Here is an 8,512-nt window from a genome sequence, read left to right on the forward strand (position 1 = left end):
ACTCTTTGAACTGGTAGGAGATGTCAACATTGCAACCAGTTCTCTTTTCCACTAACAAACGGTGCCACCTTTCTCCAGGCGACTACAGGACAGGGAAACTGCTTTGTTGCTGGGGTGCAGCTTGGAAGCCTCCCTGTACAAGCATTGTGAGCTTGTACAGCCTCCACATTCATCCTTTTGTGTTCTGTGGCCAAAGAAAGGGGAGAAAGATTTGCAACAGGGTTTTTAGCTGAAATCTAGCACTTGTGCTGTGTATGTTGCTACCTGCAAAGGCAAATAGAAGGGTAATGTATGTAGTTAGTGAAATATTCATTAGCTGACTTTTATGACACTCAGATTTCCACAAAGGGAACTGCAGGTCTACTGCTAAATATCATGTCAGCCTGACAATGGAGATAAAGGTTAAAAAAGGGAGAAATAAAGATAGAGTCAGTGACTGTTCAGTGCAGTACTAAGGTACGCCTGCCATGAAGGATGCATTCCAGTATCCTCAGTGCTTAGAAAACAGATAGCAGACTGTCCCAAAGAAGAGATGTTTCCAACCCTAGGAGACTGTTGACTACTTGTGTTGAGTTACTGCTTTGCTGAGGAGATTCTGAGCTGTTAATAACCAGGCTGAGATGCTGGTGTTCTATGTCAGCTCTGGAGAATCACCTGTTACACTCACAGGTAAAGTAAAACCAAATTACTGTGATGATGGAATTATCTCTGAGAAAATGGGAGGAAAATGTGTCTGATCATAAACAACAACAACAAAAAATTAGCTCTGTTAAAGTTAATATTTTTAATATAAAGTTACTCCAAGATAAGTACATCCATATGGGTGAGAAGTCAAGCAAAGTGGGAAGAGGTCTGCATGGGCAAACAAGCAGATTGTGGTAAAACTCAGAAGAAGGAAAAATGCAGAAGGTGGAAAAAGGGACAGGCTGCTTGGGAGGAATATAGGAACGTTGTCAGAGCATGCAGGGATGCAACAAGGAAGGCTATTGCCCAAATGGAATTAAATCTAGGAAGGGATATCGAGGACAATATGAAGGGTTTCTTCAAACTCATAAGTAGCAAAAGGAGGACTAGGAAAAATGTGGGTCCACTGCTGAATGGGGTAGGTGCCCTTGCGACAAAGGATACAGACAAGGAAGAGTTACCGAAAGCCTTCTTTGCTTCAGTCTTCACTGCTAAGACCAGCCCTCAGGAATCCCAGACCCTAGAGAAAAGAGAGAAAACCTGGAGAAAGGAAGACTTTCCCTTGGTCGAGGAGGATCGGGTTAGAGATCATTTAGGCAAACCTGAAACCCACAAATCCATGGGCCCAGATGGGATGCACCATGAGTGCTGAGAGAGCTGGAGGGTGTTACTGCTAGAACACTCTCCATCATCTTTGAAAGGTCATGGAGATCAGGAGGAAGGGGCCTGAGGACTGGAAGAAAGACAAGTGTCACTCCGGTCTTCAAAAAGGTCAAGAAGGAGGACCCAGGAAACTGCAGGCCGGTCAACATTACCTCCATCCCTGAAAAGGCAATGGAACAATTCGTCCTGAAGTCATCTATAAGCATGTGTCTAAGGAGACTGTACCACATCTAATAAATGAAGACGGTGAACTGGTAACAACAGACGTGAAGAAGGCTGAGGTACTTAACAACTTCTTTGCCTCAGTCTTCAGTGGTGGTGGTCAGGTTTCCCACATCTCTTGTGTCCCTGAACCTTTAGGTGGGGTCTGGGAGAGCAGAGTCCCTTCCAACTATAAGTAAAGAGCAAGTTTGGGACCTCCTGATGCAACTTAACAGCTACAAATCTATGGGGCCTGATGACATGCATCCCAGGGTCCTGAAAGAATTGGCTGATGTAGTCGCCAAGTCACTCTCCATCATATTTGAAAAATCGTGGCAGTCATGTGAAGTCCCCAGTGACTGGAAAAAGGGAAACATCACTCCCATTTTTAAAAAGGATAGAAAGGAAGATCTGAGGAACTACAGACCAGTGAGCCTCACCTCTGTGCCTGGCAAGATCATGGAACGAATCCTCCTGGAGGCAATGTTAAGGCACATGTAGGGCAAGGGGGTGATCCAAGATAGCCAGCATGGCTTCACCAAAGGCAAATTATGCCTGACCAATCTCGTGGCCTTCTATGATGGAGTGATTGCATCAGTCAACAAGGGAAGACCAACTGATGTCATCTATGTGGACTTCTGTAAGGCTTTTGACACAGTCCCACATGACATCCTAATCTCTAAACTGAAAAGGTGTGAAGGGCAGACCATCTGGTGGATAAGGAATTAGCTCGATGGCCACACAGAGAGAACAGTGGTCAATGGTTCTATGTCCAGGTGGAGATCGATGATGAGTGGTGTCCCTCAGGGGTCTGTCTTGGGACTGGTGCTTTTCAATATCTTCATCAATGACATAGACAATGGGACAATGACATAGACAATGGTCTGTCTCCTAGCTCCACACAGAACTATCTAAGTTGTGGTTTAGTCTGACAGGCAGCTAAGCACCACACAGCCGTTCTCTCACTTTCCCCACAGTGGGATGGGGGAGAGAATCTGAAAAAAAAAAAAAAGTAAAACTCATTGATAAAGACAGTTTAATAGGACAGGAAAGGAAGGGATAATCATCACCATCACCATTATCGAATACATAAAACAAGTGTATTCTGACTGATGCCCAGACAGTCCCTGAGCAATGGCAGCCCCCCTGGCCAAATCCCCCAAATTTACTTGTTCAGCATGACCTTATATGTTATGGAATTGGACAGTTTGGGTCAACTGTCCAGGTTGTGTCCCTTCACATCTTCTTGTGCACCCCCAGCCTCCTTGCTGACAGGGTAGTAAACTGAAAAGCCCTTGTCTTAATGTAAATACTGCTCAACAACTAAAACATCATTGTGTTATCAGTATTATTTTTCTCCTAAATCCAAAACATGGCACCATACCAGCCACTATGATAACTGCTGCAGTTCAGATGACACATTGGTTCTTGATTTTCAATTACAACTTTTCTTGGAAAAATACATATGACAGATAGCTTGATACACAGTTTACCAATACAAAATAACAAGCAAAAGATTATGCAAAACAGATTCCATTCCATGCCTCAAAATCTGTGGGAAGTCATTATATAGAGCACACTGATTAACTGCATTTTTTTTTAAACTTGGAATTCCAGGATTCTGACATTACATGCTTGTCTATGCACAGTGTTATTTTGGATCATAGAACAGTATGAAATTCCAATTCCAATTGCAATTTCTATTTTGGGTAATGGCTGTATATTGTTAATCTCCGAAACACTTGATTTAGGCATAATTATATGACCTCTGCAGTATAATCTGTCCAGAATTGCCAACATGTATTTTCTACTTTAAGCTTCTCTTTTGAAAAGCTTTTCTTCAGGGCAGTTAAATTTTTGTCTGCCTAGCTTCTCATACACACACAGATAACAAGAGGAGGAATTGTGTCTGGCATTGTCAAGTCAGCAGTAACCGAAACTTTAGTAAAAATACTGATTGTCAAGAACTCCAACCTCTTAGGGCCACTTTGGGGAGGCTGGAAGTGACCATATGTGCTCTATACTTCTGCTGTCTCCATATTTAAACACCCCTGGGTTCTGTCTCTTGTTTAACGTGTTTCTATGTGTTTCTATGACCACACCCTGTTTCCTCTTTGCTCTGAGTGCTGTGTCTGGCTTCTTTACTTCTCCCTCTCTTGAAGTGGGGAATGCTACAGGTTAGGGCTCAGAGGGAACATCTGTGGTGTCCCATGATCATCAATAGTCCAGCCAGTTCTCTGAAGAGGGCTTTCAGGTTTACAAAGCTTCTGTTGGGAATAGTCTTACATGAGAGCAGTTGTCTCTACATTGCCCTCCACAACCCCAAGACCAAGATGATCCCCAGCCTCCAGCCCCTAACCTGTTAGCTAGATAACTTTGGTGCATACGCTTGCTTTTTATAGACCTACACCATGTCTTCTCATCCCGTGTTCTCATTTTCTATGCTTATTAATCACTCTCTCTTTCTGTTTCAAAGGATACTTGAGACCTTTGTCATTCCTTCATGTCTATAAATAGCAATATTGCCTTAAAACTTTGGATAGTGTTTGATGTATTTAGGATCCAATAGTAGGAGGGGGAGAAATGTCAGGAATGCAGAAGAACTGACACCATAAACTCATCATTTGCAAGTTGTTAGATCATTGAAGATGCTTTCAGCATCACTGTGCTTTTCTGAGTGTTTACAAATAATGAGATCAATGCCACAGAATGGTCTGATCTTACAAGCTCCACCCTGTAGCTAATTAATATTTGATAGCATTCTGCAACGCATACCCATGGGACTGACACATTGCAATGATAAAAGCTGTTTTACCATTTCCCATAAATGAATCTCAGTTTTGATTGGTTTGCTGTTTTTATTAAAATCCCAATTGCTGGAGTTAGGAGATCGTAATATAATCTTTGCTGTCATTCAAATCATACTAAGGCCTAGCCATCAAGAATGCAAAAACCAGCTGGATGGCATGATATACAATTGCAGCCTAAAGGCTGAGAAGTGAAAGGAACATGGTATTTAAAATAAAATTTCATTGTTAAACTAACACTGTTATCCATCAAGTCCTTGGGGTGATGACACATCCCTCTGCCTTCCAGCCACTGTATGTACATTATCTACGCAAAGCTACCTCTGTACTAGCAACTACTATGGTGGGTGATTCCATCATAAAATACTGAATTGTTTGAGCAGAAAATATCCATACAGTCTCAGGCAGATCTATTCTTGTTCTACTGGGGAAAGAATGAGCAGGGAACACAGGGAATTCAGTTCAAACAACCCAATTGCTTCCATAAATGAAAGTAAAATAATGTTTTGCTTAGGTTATAAGAGCATTTAATACCAAACTTTTTGCTGAAAAGATCTACTCCCTGCTGTGGAGTAAGCGCTTGAAGTTTATCAAGGTATCATTCTTGGGTTGGATGTATTCTTTTTTTCTGAACTGAATGAAAAATTTCCAACTTTTGTCTGAGTTATAAGTACTCTAAAAAAATCTATTTCACATCTTTAGAAGAGACATAGTTGGCAACTAAAATCTGAGATTTTTGCAGTATGGATTGTGCTCCAGCATAGACATGCTGAGGTGTATGAAGATTTTCTTCTGAACTGACTCTTCATGACTGCCAGGAGCTAAGCATGAGAACATGAGTTCTCTTGTGTTCCAGGGTCTTCTGCTGGCCTCTAAGGAGTGGGTGATAGGAAGGAAGACCTTGATGAGAATAAAGTGATTCAAGTAGCCTAGTGCAGATGGGAACCAAAAAACAATAAGGAACAGGAAGGGTTGGTTAAGGGCCACACTGGTCACAGATTCAACAGTCATCCAGATTAAGGCTGTGGCAAAACAATCAGTTTTCAGGGGTGGGTTTGACTAATGTTTGAGGGGTAAGCCCAGCACCAGCTACCCTTAAATAGAATACACAATGGGGAAAAGATGATGGTTCACTGGGCAGGGCTGAGGTGCTGTTCTCGAACCATCCAAACAGGAGAATGCAGTCATGTCTTTGTAGATTTAGCCATTGAGCACTAAGGCTTCAATTTCTGTATTTCTAGATGAAAGTCTGCCTTAACAAAAGCCTATGTAGGCTGTAACATCCTTCAGAGTGGCTCACTTTCCCCAGACTGGAGTGTGAGTGTCTGAGTAGTCCGATGGAACTGTTCCAGTCAAGGTGTTCACAAAGCATCACAGTGCAGGAACCACAAGGGTGCTACAAGTGCAAATATGCTTGGCTTAAACTGTGCATACCAACAAATATACCTGGTTAAAGTGATTATAGTTAATATCAGCAAGTTATACTGATGATTGATGAAGAATCTGACTGATCGCAATTGCTTAAAGGTACAAAACAAGCTATTAGAAATATCACAGGAAACACTGCAGTAGTTCTAGCAAGTATTGATAGCAAAGTTTTACAGAGAGTCTGCTGGTGAACTTTAATAGTAACACCTGTCCCCAAAGGAAAGGAGCCCGGAGCCAAAGATAGCCAAAGAAGAGATGTTTTATCTTGAGGACTATATCCGGGACTGGTCTGGGACTGATGAGGACTACACTGGGCTTCATTTTGAGCAAGAATATATTTGCTCTTTTTCTACCGGTAGTTATTGCACAGGAAAAAAAAAAAAAAAGTATTGGTATTTTACATTTATTTTCCAAGGCTTCATAACTGCTTTTGATAATACACTCATACAGTAAGATTGCTTCAGCAACTTTAACAGTGCTGTGGATTTTTTTGTTTGTATAGTTTGGTTTTTTTTTGTTTGTTTGTTTGTTTTTCTGTGTGGGTGTTCGTCTTTTAGGACATTCTTTGAAAGGATCCTTAATGATGTAAAAAGATATTTATTATTATGACTGGATGTAGAGACTTCAAAAAAAAAAAAAATCCGTGTCAGAGATAAGTGAATTCTTAGCCTCAAATGAAGTGGATAATGGAAATGTTATTCTCCCTACAGATGGGAAGCAGAGAGACATTGAAAAGAAAGCGAATACTCAGAGATGTACACAGTGGACATCTTTCAGACTGCACGTTTTCAACTGCTGGGTTACTGGCCTTAAATTTACAATTATCCTTGATCTCAGACTTTTGCATCCTTTTACTGGTGAACATATTCGTACTGGAAATTTTCTACTTTAAACATCCTCATGAGCACAGAGAAGCCCTAACCTGTGCAAGACTGTAGCCACAGTAATATACATTAGAACTCTTTAATAAAAGTAGATATTCTTTCCCCTTGTGAAAACAAAGCCAAGTCATCTAGTGTAATTAATGTAGCCATGTAACAGAAGGTGGAATTTTGTATTGCCTGCTGCATGATCAGCATCAGCTCTGTGGCAGTACTAATTATTCTAATCAAACAAAGGTCTCTTTGTATATAGCTTAGTTCAAGCAGTGAAATCAATACAGACAGGACACAACTCATTGCAAGCAATATTTATACAGCAGGGGATATTCATATTGGACAACATTGTATGAAGTTTGCCATATTGTTTTCATAAATTTAGTCCCTTTGTCAGATGATTATAGAGACTTGACCATAAATTACCTAGCTAGGCAAACTGGAGTACTTTCTGAATGACCTTACTGACAGGACACACTTTGCTGCCTAGAAGCTGAGCTAAAATGTTACATACATTTGAGATCACATTTATCTCAAGAAAACTTGCCAGACATTCACAGACATAAATACTGTAACTGGTTACTCATTACTTGAAGAATAGGAAGATATTTTGTTATTCAAATTGACAAATTGGAGGGAATTCAAAGCAGAAGAAGCATTTTTCATGCTTTTTTTTTTTGTTTGTTTCTGGAGATGGAAAGAGAGAAAGAAACGTGCATAATTTGCCTGAATAAAATTTGTCCTCTTGTTCTTCCTCTGCACCATCTGTGCATCCACAGATTGCGCACAGGTTTCAGACAGAATGCGAGAGGTTGAACAGAAAGTCTTCTCATTGAGATTTTATACTGGGCCACCACAAGGAGTCTGCTGGCCCTGACATAGTTGCTTCACCCTGTGGCACTACCACAGTAACTTGCAGCTTGCTCTATCAAACTGAGACAGTGCCTTGGGACCTGGTGTAATGTGGAAACAACCTCTGGGCTGGCTACATTATGTATGGGCTGTTGAGCTCTGTAACAGCCCTACCTGATACAAAGGAAATGTAAAGCTATTCATCTACAATCCACCCTCCCAAATGCACTGTGTTGGCTCTACAAGAGGACAAACTAATAGTCTCCAAATTGTTGAAAGAAAGAAAATTCAAAGTCAGAGATAAATCTCTAAGAAAGGGACAAGTATTAGAAGCTTGAAAAGTAGCAGCAGAATACTTTAAAGAGGAATGATTAGGTTAGGTAAATCTTTCCAGAACTGAGATACAATAAATATCTGTGGTAAAAGACCCTCAGCTTGTGAAACTCAAAGTCAAGCCATAGAAAGCCTTCAACACAGCAGCTCTTCAAACAGCTGGGATATTCCCTAATGATCCTGGCATTGGGACATAAAGTCTTAATTTTGTCTTTTTCTTTAATTTAAGAATTATAACTTTCAGCAAAGGAATCTATATTAGTAATCTTCAATACTCCAGGTAGTATTCATTGGTTGATCCAGCAAAGGTGTAGCTGGCTAGAATATTACCCTCTCTTGTCACTTGGATGCGAAAACTGGTTTTTCAAGTGGCTACTGGAAACTGCTGTTTCCTTTCTGCAGAAATATGGGCACTGGTTCTGAATTCTTCAGCATTTGTCAGGCATGGAGAAGATCAAGATCAGGGACCAACAGTCCAAATACAGATAGAGCACTACAGTTCTGTGGTTAGCAACTGGAATCTTTTGACCCAGAGCTCTCACTGACCTGTAATTGAGCAATTGGTTCTTCTATAATCTGAATAACACTACTACTCATCCAGTAAGAATTTCTGTATGAAGGATGAGAACACTGAAGTATAACAATTTATGTCTGTTGCATATGACTGGA

Source organism: Anser anser (genome assembly GCF_964211835.1).
Source record: "Anser anser genome assembly, chromosome: 1".
Classification (NCBI taxonomy): Eukaryota; Metazoa; Chordata; class Aves; order Anseriformes; family Anatidae; genus Anser; species Anser anser.